The sequence below is a fragment of the Marmota marmota genome, unplaced genomic scaffold (genome assembly GCF_001458135.2).
Source record: "Marmota marmota marmota unplaced genomic scaffold, marMar, whole genome shotgun sequence".
Taxonomy (NCBI): Eukaryota; Metazoa; Chordata; class Mammalia; order Rodentia; family Sciuridae; genus Marmota; species Marmota marmota.
In genome coordinates, this window is record NW_026000146.1 from 32,051 (window position 1) to 45,577 (window position 13,527).

The window sequence follows — 13,527 nt, forward strand, 5'->3', positions numbered from 1 at the left end:
TAAGCAAATTAGTGATTTCCTGTCACACACACACACACACACACACACACACACACACACAAAACTGTGTATGATGGTGCCTCAGCAATTTAGAAGATCTATAAACAACCTAGTCAGACCCTACCTAAAAATAAAGCATAAAAAACCTGGGAATGTGGCTTAGTTAATATGCACCCATGAGTTCACTGCATGGTACCAAAAATAAAAATAAAGAAAGAAAGAAAAGAAAAGAACAAAAAGAAAAAAAAAGTTTTTGATGTGACTCACTGGTTAAGTTCCTCTGGGTTTAATTCCTGATACCAATTAAAGTATAAAACCAATTGGGCAACTTAGGCAGAGATAATATTGCTCAATTATAGAACACTATTAGATTTGATCCCCAGTACAAAGAAGAGCAAGAATAAGAAAAAAATAAATGAAGAGCCAATCATTTACTTAAGTCAATTCCACAGTATTTTTTAAAATTAATTAATTAATTATTGCCTTAGTTAAGTTGGTAGACTTACAGAATTTACATAAGAGTGGCTCCTGCACATTCAATAAGAGAAAATCTGGATTAACAGAAATTGAAAGATAGTTTTTCCTCAGCCCATATGAGGACTATCCATTGATGAATAACTAATGTGGCACTAAGCACATGGTAGACTGCAAGATACACATCCTGAAGCTATTGATTGCACCCTGAAAAATAGTGTAAATTAGTAAAATTAAACCATGTTTTCTGTTCCAAGCCAAATGTACGTGTGTGGGTGGTGAATAAAAATGTTAAACACTTCAGTATGCAGACACTCCCTATTTTTCACTTTTTTCTTGAGAAACCCCCCAAAATGTGCCAAAGATTATAAGGAAGAATACCGAGAATGCATTCCCCATGGTATGAGGTTTTTTTTTTTTAAATTTTTGTGGTACTAGGTACATATATTCTAAATATGCAGTTTTATACGTTGCTTTCAATATCCATGAAGAAAGTAGAAAAGTGTGTATTTCTATTGACTTTTGTACTTTGATTGTACCTGTACTTATCTATTTTCTTGATCTATACTTCTGAATTAGCATTATAAATAGTTGAAATTGGTTTTTTTTTTCCTGTTCATTAGTTCTGCTGTGCTAAAATTTCATAGATATCTTCATGCTGTCATGCTAAAGATCTCTAAAAAGATCATATTTTAATGAACGCATACTGAGTAAATTATGAGCTGTTTCTAATGGACACATTGTAGTAACACATTAATTACTAAGCAGAATTAAATTAAAACAGCTCACAATCACCTATGAAGTAGTTACAATACTATGTTCTTTATAAGCTTATCAGATGTGAATGATGACCTGAATAAATAGAATTAAATGTCTCTTTTTTGGATTAATCCAAATTTTGTCATTGGCCTACTCGTCATAAAATGACAAATTTGAATACAAACACTAAAAAGTGTGTCTGAAAGTAGCAAGATTGGGGTCACATAAGATTAAAGAAATATGAGCCTATTTATTTTTACTTACAACATAGCTACAAAAATATTAAATGTTGTAAAACACTGTCAAGGAAATAACACTAACGTAATGATATATCATATATTAAATTTAATAAGTAATATGGAAAAATCATAGAGAAACATTACCCCCCCCAAATTGTTACCATAATAATAGCTATAAACTAAATTGAAATATATTTCCCTAAGTGCAATATAGTTGTATTTTCAAGTTTAAAATAACATCAAATTCAAAGATGCAAGATGTAGCTGGGCAAGGTGGCACATGCCTATAATCCCAGTAGCTCTGGAGACTGAGGATGGAGTATTTAAAGTTCGCAGTTATCTTCAGCAACAAGACACTAAGCAAATATGTGAGACCCTGTCTCTGAATCAAATACAAAATAGTCCTGAGTATGAGGCTCAGTAGTTTAGTAGCCCTGAGTTTAATTGCTAGTTAAACCCACCTCCCATCAGCAACTTTGATGGAAAACTTTGAAGAAACCAATATCAAACCAAATATTCCCTAGAATATTAGAGAATGGCATGCTAAAATTGATCAAACTACATTCACTCAATTAAACAAATGATAGAAAACTAGCCAACAAATTGACCAAGTGTAAATTGAGTAGGTTAAATAAGCCAATCACCAAAATATAAAACAAGAGTGATCAGGATATTTATAACAGTAGAAAACCTCCTTCTCTGAAAATCAGTTTTTTAGTTCCAAATAATAAAATGTATCATTATTAGGTTCATAAGGAAAAATAATTAAGGCAGAAGTTACCAGAAGTAAATAAAAGCAAAGAGAACATGTGAGTGTCTAGCATGAAGAGAATAGTTTATCAAAGAACCCCAAGAGGTTACATACAAAAAACCTGGTATTTCTTTTTTTTTTTTTTTCTTTCTTTTTTTGTGGGATTGGGGATTGAACCCAGGGCCTTCTGAATTCAAGGCAAGCACTCTACCAACTGGTTATATCCCAGCCCAAGATACTGGTACTGAGAAATGAATCACAAATACACTTACATACTATTATGAAATTTAAAGCTGCCTGATCAACATGTTACTGACACTCAGAAAAGGCAGGGAAGTTTCAATCATGTTTTATAGGAACATTGATCAATGTATGCTTAATTCCTACTTAATGCTGATCACATTATTATGATGGGAATTTAAATACATATATTGAATTTACAGTAATTTCAGATTTATAATATAGCTAAAAAAAGAATTAGACACTTATTGAAATGAAATAACTAGAAATTATCTCTTACACTTATGGATTATTTAAATACAAGACTTCCACAGTGTGAGTGACTGTGAATGTACAAATTTCAAAGTATTTCAAAGTGATGAAATAGCTGCACTACCTATAAAAGGTCTAAGAGAACATTATTTCTTTCATTTTTGCAAATATCATGGATTCTAGTATTCCTTAGCTTGTGACCACAAATGCCTTCTCTTCTGAGTTGATGGGGCACTAAAAACACAGAAGCCAGATAAACCCATTTCACAGGAAAGATGGTAGTAACACAGCAGGGAACTACCCTCAAACCCCACAGGGTCTGAGAATCATATTACATGATATGGAAGACTTTCCAATAGACTGGCTCTTCCAAATATTGTTTGCAAAGATAGAGAAAAGTCAGTACATTGAACAAAATGAGTGAATAAGTTGTAAAAGAGCCACAAAAGTGAGTTCAGGACTGGGCATCAGAAGACACAGCTCACGAAATCCTGAAAATAAAAGAAAACAATAATTTAGAAAGAAATTTATTCACCTAAGCTCATTTGAGAGAATCAAATTCAGATGAACAGCAGAGGAAAGAGGCATATCCAAAGGGGAATAACAGTATTATTTTTTACTATTTTTTATTATTTTCCACAATTATAGAGTTCTAAATCATGTCAATTACTACTTTCTTCATCTTTTGGATGTTATCATTACCTTGTACATACAACTCATGCAGCACACTGATTTTATCCCTGAACTTATGAACTATCATTTATCTTTTTCTCTATATAACTATATAGGTATGTGTATATTTTTCATCCCACATTCCAAGATTATGCCATTAAAATTTCTTTGATACCACCTCCATAAAATGCATTTTTGTCATTTCAGTTCAGTACATCTAAATGTTCCACTCCATGTAGTTGGGAAAGATGGGGCAATTGCAAGTTTTTTCTTATTAGACTAATTATCAAGAGAATTAAAGATCAACCTTGGTGCCTCCAGATGAGTTAATTCTCCTTCACCTTTCTATACATAGTGTTTTATTTATTTTTATGCAAGCAGCAGTAATTGTATTTAAAAGATGAATAAAAGATTCTGAGATGTACATGGTGCTTTAGAGGTTCCCAAATCCCTAGGGTGGTGGTTCTGACATTACCCCCAAATCATCTTGATTGCATTCCATCTTGGACACTACTATTATGCTTCCCCTGAAAGTGATTAATTAGTAATGAATATTGTTCTTTTTCTCCCCTTAATACTCTTAGAATGGTGGGGATTGGTGATAGGTCAAGAATCATAATTTTCAACACACTTATCATAAACCCATTTGATAACAAGAGACACCCATATTCTAAGAAGAAGAAAGAAGACCATTTACCAAATCCTAAAGAACTAACAGAATAAACTCTGGGAATAAAATGGTAGTCATTCAATAATTTGTTTCAAAAATATTTAAGTTGGTATCATATCACTGCATTAGAAAAGAGTGATGCAAATGCAATTTCAATTATTAGAGTTGTGACTGAGTATTTTAAAGAGAGTATCAAAAGCTGTGTGCAGTGGTGCATGCCTGTAATCCTGGAGTCTTCTGAGTCTGTGGGTGTTAGATTATTAATTCAAAGCCAGCCATCCTCAGCAACTTAGTGAGGCTCTAAGAAACTCAGCAAACCCTTTTTCTATATAAAATATTTTATAAATGGCTGAGGATGTATCTTACCAGAAAAGGATTTCTGGGTTAGACCTGTAATATAAGAGAGGGAGGGAGAGAGAGAGAGAGAGAATAAAAAACGGTAATCAGTGACACTTTCAGGGTCAAGAATTTAAACAATGAAAAATAATAATGGGTTAGTCAATGAAAACTTATCTAGCTTTATTAAATGCTGCTTTGGGAAGTTAGCCTGCTCTCAAGCATCTACAAGTGAGAGAGGAGTCATATCTTAAGGTGTGTATAAGAACAAAGAGTAGTTTTGACACAACATTTAGTTGACCCAGAGGCTCACTTTAGTTTTTGATTGGAATTATGCCCAGGTGATAAATCCTTAAGCTGTTTGAAATACTGTGTTTTTATCAAGTATTCATAAAACAAGATTAAGACAAAATATAAATCAGGCTTGGCAAAGGAAAAACATTCAAATAACAAGTATATAAATAAACACATAAACCAATATTAGAGAAGTTAACATTCAGGATATTTACACCATTATATAATCACCAGGAAAATAAAATCAATGAAAACTAAAGAAAAGTGAATAAATAAAGAAACAAATAAATAATGGAATGAATAAATGAATAACCAAAAAGTAAAAATTTGTAATGTGCCTGGAATTGGCAAAGAGAATTTGTAGCCTTGAAAAAGTGTAAAAGTACTTGGAAATGGTGTTTTACTACTTACTGAGGAATACATTGTGAACTACCAATTCCACATCTAGATAGGAAGAGTTAAACACACAAGCCATTCACCTGGCTCCATCACTTGGGAACTGTAAAATAGTTACCTTTTTCTTTCTCCCCAAATTTTATTTCTGCTTCCAAGAACACTACCCCTCTACCCTCATGCTGTCATTGTAGACTTGTTGCATCTGAATCCTTCTAATGTTCAACTTTTTTTTCTTTATTCTTTACTTCTCTTTCCCCCTACCCCCATATATTTAAAAAATACTTTGAAATATTTATTTTTCAGTTGTAGTTGAACAAAATTCCTTTATTTTATTTATTTATTTTTATGTAGTGCTGAGGATTAAACCTAGGGCCTCTTACATGCTAGGTGAGCACTCTAGAGCTGAGCCAAACTCCACAGCACCTCCACCAATATTTTTTTTTTTTTTTGCAAAAAAGGGCACCTGCATACACAGCATCCACCAGTCTTATATCCTGCTCCATCCATTTCCTGCATTGTGCATGAATAATTCTAAATATCCTCCATTCAGACATTAATAGTCCACAGTGTTCAGAATTGGGGTAAAATATGCAGAATATTAGAGGTCAATTACACAACATTAAAGCCATAGTGGGATGCATCTAAAGCTGAGGATAAAAAGAAAATCTACAGACTTCGGTAGTTAAAATAAAAGGTCTAAAATTCATGTAAATCAATAATTTTGAAAAGATAATTTCATAAAAAGGAGAGTAAAAAACAGAACATACTAAGCAAAAATGAAAATTTTCAAAACACAAAATTTACATATGCACAGAGTGCTTCCAAATGACAAATTAATTTGAAAGACATATGATTAAATTGAAATATAGCAATAAAATGTTAATTGTATATAATGGTAATATACATGTACCTGTCCAAAAAATGCTTCATTAAATGATGGGTAAACATTGCAAGAAATGCACTCTAAACTTCCTTTTTTAATGTCATAGTGAATACTGACATCTAGATTATTGTACTACCAAATGTTTAGGTTACATATTATATTTACTTGAAGTACATCACTGAACAACAGATGATTTTACCACACATTGTTGTATACTATGAATTTATAGAAATAAGTATATACCTTATAATAATATGAATAAATAGAATTGTGTAAGTAACATAGAATCTTTATTAAGAAAAGGAAAAAGAAAAAGAAACAGTTGAAATTTAGAGAAAGTTTGCAGTGCTTTGCAGAAACAGAAATATGACATTATTTTCAAAGAAAAACCATTGGGATGAGAGAATTTTGGGGGGAGAAATTATATTATATGCTTTCTTAATACCAGAATAAAATGTCATTTTCAGAAGTAATATATATTTCAATATAAAAATAAAATATAGCTGTGAATGGTATTACACTTATAATCCCAATGACTTCTGTGACAGAGGCTAAAAAACCAAAAGTTCAAAGAAAGCCTCAACAACTTAGCAAGTCCATGACCACCATGAGAAAGTTTCTGTCTCAAAATAAAATAATAAGCGGCCTGGGTATATGGCTGTGGCTTAAGGGTATACCACCCCTAGTTTCAATACCTAATGTATATATGTCAAAACTATAACTAGGGATTTGTGCTAGATGGAGTAGCACAACCTGAATTCCCCAAACTCTGAAGACCCAGGCAAAAGGACTGTGAATTCAATGCAACCCTCATCAAAATGTTTCACTAAGAAACTCAGTGTGACTCTGTCACTAAATAAAATATAAAATACTACTGGGATGTGATTCATTAGTCAGCTGTCCCTGTATTCAATCCACAGCATGAATAAAAGTGATTTATATTGAAAATACCATAGTACATGCCTCTAATGCCATCTACTTGGGAGACTAAGGCAGGAAGATTAAAATTTCAAGGTCAGCCTGGGCCACGTCTGACAATCTGTCTCTATATAAGATTAAAAAAAGGCTGGGATGTTGATGAGTATAATGGCAGCTTTGGTTTAAATCTCAAGAACCACAAAACAGAGCAGTAATTTATTTTCAAAAAGGTACACAAATATGTTAACAACTTATAATTTGGGCAATGTTAAAATAAAAATTTTGTTCATTAAATAGTAAAAAGATGGTCTTGGATGATAGATTAGTGGTAGTTCACTCAGCTGGCATATGTGAGGCCCTTGGTTCCATCCTCAGCACCCCATATCAATAAATGAATAAGGGCATTGTGTCCAGCCACAACTAAATTATAAAATATTTAAAAACAAATGAAACAAAGCAAAACAACAAAAATATATAAAGAGAAATGACAAAGTAGAAAACTAATTAACTCACATAAAATTAAGCATGTTTAGTAAAAAAGGAAATGACATTTTTGGTAGTAAAAATGTTCAAAAATTTAAACCTCTCAACATCTTAACAAATTAGAAAAATACAAACTAAAATCAGATACAAAAAATTACACAGTATTCATCAGGACAAAAAACAAATTATCTTGAATTAGAGAAGGAATGTAAATTGCTAATGTTTTTGTTTATGTATTTAATATATATGATATTCCTCAACCAGTAGCATAGCCTATAGAAATTACTGTGCTTCTGAACCTTCATAATATAATAGTTACACTATAGCATAAAGTTTCGTCTATGTTAGCCCATGCAGTTGAAACCAGGGAAATAGGTGCAAAGAGGAGGTACATTCAAAATAAATAAATACTAAAGTTTGAAAAAAAATATTTTTGGGGGATGAGACACATTTTTAGTTTTATTGAAGTTGCACCCCCTTTCTCCACAGAATAGTCTTAGTTTCTTCAGAAATCTTCACCTTGGCTGATTTTAGGACTATCAGCAAAAGAGTTTTTACAAAAGAGTGCAATGTAGATAAACTTCTAATTTTCATGTTTCCCTGTTTTACTTGGCCTCTGGCCAGGAAAAAATCAGTGCTCCAGGTGCAGGACATCCCCTTACTAGTTTCTCAAAAGCATGTAGTAGAGTAGTTTGTAAAAATGTGCAAGCAAGGCCCTAGCCTTGAGCTGGGGCTTCACACAGATGTCTACATTTCTAAGATAAAAGAAGTTACCAATTGGGCTCCATGGTAATTAATAGCTGGCAGGGGAGAAAAGAAAGGGGAGAAGAAGCTCTCTTCTTCTCAGCTGCTGTCCTTAAAGGGTTAATTTGCCCAGAACAATGAAAGAAAAAAAATGCTTCTATGTGAACTTCTGCAGACTGTGAACTTCTGAGCCCCTCCCCTTACATGCTGGGTATAAAACTCTGAAACTACTTGAATTTAGGGTTTAGGGGATTGATTCATTAGAGCAAAAGTGTGCCATCTGAACCTGGCTGCAGCCAAATAAAACTGTTTACTGCTATCTTGGTGCCTTGCCTCATCTGTTTCTACAACATCCTTATATCCAGTTTAATTGACAGAACAAAATATTACATAAGTATTACACACAAGTGAAATCTATGTAACACATCACATGTATAGAAGCTTTTAAAGACAATATATGCAACTCAACACAAAACAAAAATTTAAAGAGGACATTAAATGCTCCACTATACAAACCATGTGTGTAAATAAAACTCATAATTAAAAAGAAAACTATTTATCTCAGTTTAATGTACAATATAACCCCATTAAAATTTTTGTATATTTAAATTGTTTTTCTGAAATTTATCTAGGAAAAAAACATGTAAAATAGCTCAGAATCTCCAATTTTGAAGACCAAATAAATTTACTAGTGTTATGTGACATTAATGTGTATTATGAAACTATATGCAATAATACAAACAATAAATCATAAATTAACCAAATATGAATCCATACATATATCATTTTCTGGCATTGCAAAGAGCAATAGAAAGGCCTAAATAAAACCATCCATATTAAAAATAATATTAGACATGAATTGGGAAATTATCTAATCTGAAGTTGGAATTGGGACAAGTAGCACAGTTCACTAGTAGAGTGTGTGTGCAGAATGTGCAAGGTACTCAGTTCCAAACTTAGAAACACAATAAAAGGCATATGTTAAGGGGCAATGATGTTGAAAATAAAGCAGAATATTAAAATTCTGGGTTCTCCCTCCATCTATAAATACAGTTAATAAAAATCCACTCATGTTTCGAGTGTCTATTTAACAAAGTTATAAATGAGTATAGAGACTTAAATACATTTGACAATTTAGCAAATATCTACCTTCAATTAGAATGAAAAGCTGGGGTACACTGAATGTTAATCTTGTCATGAGCAAAACCCTGCATTTGGGACCAAATCCCTATTGGCCAGCATCACCCACAGTAAACAGAAGTGTAGGAGTACTGATATACAAGTGTCTAAGCCATAGAAAATATGGTGATTTCTAGGAGCCATAAAAGCCGCTCTAAGTGTTTTATCAGCTGGGTTCAAGGCAGGAGAAATAGACAAATATCAAACCTGTTAAATTATCTCAAAAAGACATTTGCCAACATATTTTCCTAATTGCTGTTGCTGTCAGAAAAGATTTTCCCTAGTTTGTATTTGAAAAACCAGCCTCTATCTCAGAGCAAAGCCTGTCTAAGGAAGGGACATGGCCTTTGTCCTTGGGAAAACCCACAGAGCACTCCTAAGCACATTCCTACCCTGCTAAGTTGTTTATCTACAAATAACAGGAGAGATCTGCTGTGCCAGGTGTCCCTGACTCAGTCAGGCTAGGTGGGGATCCATAGCAACCCCCTAGCAGCCACCAAACAGCATGAGACGGAAATACCTGGGATGCCAGATGACCCTCCCAGTAGTTTATGCTGGTTGATAACATGTTGGGAAACCATGTAGTTCAGCAAGTACACCCCTCTTGGCTTAAACCAATCAGTTCAAATGAATACCCCTTCTGTACTGACCAATCTCACCTACCCAACTTGTTCCCACCAGTGAATGTGCTAATCATGTTTTAGAGTTGTTATTTGATTTTCCCGCGGTGTGTGATGATTTGCTAAGGGATGCTATGATGTATGTGAAGTCTATGCCCTCTCCAAAGAATGTATAAAACTGCTGCAAACCCAGGGCTCGGGGCCTCTCAGTGTCACCAGTTGCTGTGTGTGTGCCTGGAGGACCGAGCTAGCTCGCAATAAACACCTCTTTGCTGCTTACATTGATCTTGGGTCTCTGGTGGTCTTTGGGGGTCCCTAATTCGAGCATAACATATGGGGGCTTGTCCAGGATCTCCCTAATAAGCCTACCCAGACACCCCAATCGAGAGGTGATGAAAACCTGGCTGGTAAGTAAAGGCATTGCTGATGTGTAAGATTCTGTATTTTGGTTGCATGCAGGTTCTGGTTTTGTGTTGTGAGGTCGGCAAAAGGTCCAGGTGGACACACTGAAGGGCAGCCAATGGGGATTGTGGGAGATATCCCCACAAAGTCATAAGTAAAACAAATAAAATAAATAATTATAATAATTAATAAATAAATTTCTATAAATTCTTATAAGTTATCACAAAATTGTCACTTTATAATAATTTAAGGTATGAAATAATTAAAATTTTTATTACATAATAAAATTATGATTATAATTTCTAAGAAACTATTATATTTTTAACCCAAAATATCCATAATTTTATCATTCTAATATAGAAACAATGAAAATTGTAAGCTAACTACATGTATTTTTCATTTAACTTTCAAATCTCACACTTCTTTCCACTTCTAATACTTCTAAATTTAGATCAGCCACATTCCAAAAATTCATTAGCCACATGTGGCAAATGGCTGCCACATCACAAGTGTATATCTGAGTACTGTGGTTTCCTGGACTGCAGATAATTTAATAACTGAAACCCTCCTTTCTTATCAGAGGTGAGAAAATACGTCTTCATTAACATTATTCCTCCTTTAAACAAAATGAGAAAGAAATGCTATTTTTAGACTCAGGATAGTGCTATAAGATGAGAGTTGCCTAAGGCAGGCCATTTTCCCAAACTGATAACTGTTAAGGTCAATAGCCTTTTCATATATTAGACAGCGAACAAAGGATAATGCGAATTCATGAGGAAGTGTTCTCATGTCTTCCTGTCTGACTACACCTTAATACTGAAATTTAGTTGTGAACAAAAAGATTAAAATTTTTGATCTTGCCATTGGGCCTTCATCCTAATGATTCAGCTATGGTTGTCTGGTTTATCTTTTGTTGTAGAATATGCTGTGAGTTAAAGTACTAATAACATTTTCATATCTCCATGCATTTTGGCATTACTCAAAATCATTTTATACGACTTTCAACATTAAATCAATAAAAATAAATTCAGTGTTTTTCCCACGCCTACATCTATGCAGTTAACTTGAAATTAATATTTTTTTTTAAAATTTATTTATTTATTTTTTTAGTTTTTGGCGGACACAACATCTTTGTTTGTATGTGGTGCTGAGGATCGAGCCTGGGCCACACACATGCCAGGCGAGCACGCTACCGCTTGAGCCACATCCCCAGCCCTGAAATTACTGTTTTTAATCCTGTTTTCCTGTTTCTATTAAATGTATTTGAGCTATCAAATATTACCCAGCAATCAAGTATTACAAACTACCATCAAACTTACTAATTCATTGATTCAAATGATCAGTTTATGAGTAAGTCAAATTCAGACTGGGTTTATCTGGGATACTCTGATTTCAGCAGAAATTTTACAACATATGTTCTGCTATTTGACATGGTTACACTGTTCTGGGAAGAGAGATGGCTGTCCACTGTGTTTTTTTCATTCTCATCCACATGGCCTCTTCTCCTTCATAAGCCTAATATGAGCTTCTTCTTCTTAAGATGGCAGGGTTTACAAAGATAAAAGTGGGAAGAATTCAAGACACTTTAGATCTAAGCACAATACCAGTACATTTCCATATTCTCTCTCTTCTACTGGCTGTAATATATTAGCCATTTTTTAATTCACCTAATGTCAAAGATACTGTCCCTTGATAAAAACAGCTATAAAAGAGTATTGCCAATTTTCTGTGATACAGGGAAGGATATAAAACTGGACATATTTTTGCATTTTATACTTTTTTTCTTTTCTCTCAGAGAATATTTTTATGTCTATTCTAAATTAATAAAATTTTACCATACCATAGATACTAAGAGGCTAGTCAGGTTTTGAACTCAGAATCACAACTGCTTGCCTCAAAAATTCAAAGATTTTCCTAGGCCACAATAATCATGCAACTTTTCTAGGGCTCTTGATATAGTTAAAATTGGTACAGTGCTTGCCTTGAATGAAAAAGACCCTATGTTGATCCCCAGCACCATTAGAAAATATAAAATTTCTTTAGTAATTTAGTAACTGAAGAATTACACCTCTGCTATAGAAGCATGATTCTTTTTAGCTTTATATCCTTTACTACTTTTTACTATTCAAACACTTTCAAGAGCACTTAAGTTTTTTTTTTTTTTAATAGGGAATAATTTGGGTAAATCTATTTGGACTATGTTTTGAAAATGAAGCTAAATGATTCACTTTTATTTCTCATCATGAGATAACAGTAAAAATGTGCATAACACAAAGTATACCTAGAACTTAATTTGTTATTTGTCTTTGGTGTTCATAGTCTACTTATGATTTTTAACCTAGACAAATCCTAGACATTCTTTTCATGAAACAGTTTCTTGATATGAAAGCTAGAGAACAAGATAGATGTACTGAAAAAAATATTTCCTCCACCAGCAGTTTGACTAAACACCTGAAGATATAATAAAAGCATCCTTTTATTTTTTTCAACATGACAAATCTGTTCTCTATAAACCCCCACAAGAAAGTCTGAAGTGGACAAATCCACACAGCACACAAGAAAACCACACAGAGCTAATGCATTTTCAACTGTGAACCAATGGATTCCAGTTCTGGCTAAAGTGTACAATCAACTGTAGTGTCTCTTAAATCTAAAAAAAAATACATTAAAACAATGCAATCCATATCCCTGGAATCCAAATCTCTGGAAAGGAACCCAGGCTTCAGTGTTTCTGAAATATTGGATAGAAATTATCATGGGTAGTAAAACTAAAAACCACTACATTAAATTAACATTTTTTGATGAATGAGTTGCCAAGACGTATACGATATGTACTCATGATTTTGGTCACCCAATTTGTCAGTTTTTGTTTGTTTGTTTTGTTTTGTTCTTAGCTATAAAAAATACTTGTGACAATCAACTAACAAATTTTTAATCAAAGTTCTGGAGATTCCTGTAGATGAGTGCTTGATATTATAGCTTTATGTTTGAGGTGAGTGAGCATATTATGGTGGGAGCACATGGCATAAAAAAGCACCAGGTGTCAACAATTCATTTCAAGTACATACTCTATAATGAACTAAACAATTCCTAATATACATTATCCTTGTAAAGTTTCTACTAAATAGAACAACCTTGGGAACAATCCTCTAATACATGGACCATTATGGAGCAGTTATCCAAACCAGAGCACCTGTATTGTATTATCGATATTC